Here is a 585-nt window from a genome sequence, read left to right as displayed (position 1 = left end):
TCTGACTTTAATTGCATTTGACTCAAGTGTTTCGTCAACTTAATGTATTGCTTAAAATAATACTTCTGCATACAGTATGTGACACTGTGAGTGTTGCACGGCCAGATACGGCTCAGCTGACTCAGATAAGGAGATATATGATTCATTATGATGTGATATGAATGATAATGGGACACATCGACGTCTGCACTCACAGTACCGCGGACTGTAGGCAACGTAATGTTACTTTGATCCGGTTACTTATGTTGTGGCAGATATTTGATTAAGCTTTCTTAAAATAGTAGTATAATAATAGTTATAATAGTCCGATTGCTCTGAAGATGGGAGGTGATGTTCTATTCATTTTCACGTTCACACAGTCGGTGATTTTGGCCGGCCGTCTTTCCTGCAACGGCAGTTTAAACTGTATTTCCTCCGCACACTGAGCTCTGAGCAGGCGGTGCTTCCGCTGAGTTGATCTCTTATCCTGGAACCTATCCGGCTTCGGAGCAGGCTAGCCGCTCAGCATTTATCTAGCCCGCTAAAAAGAGAACCAGCGTCGTAGGACCGGAAACCCTGAGTTTTCCCTGAAGTCAGCCGCTAAAC

The sequence above is a fragment of the Notothenia coriiceps genome, unplaced genomic scaffold, assembly GCF_000735185.1.
Source record: "Notothenia coriiceps isolate Sejong01 unplaced genomic scaffold, NC01 NC01_scaffold00026435, whole genome shotgun sequence".
NCBI lineage: Eukaryota > Metazoa > Chordata > Actinopteri > Perciformes > Nototheniidae > Notothenia > Notothenia coriiceps.
This window is presented reverse-complemented; position numbering follows the sequence as displayed.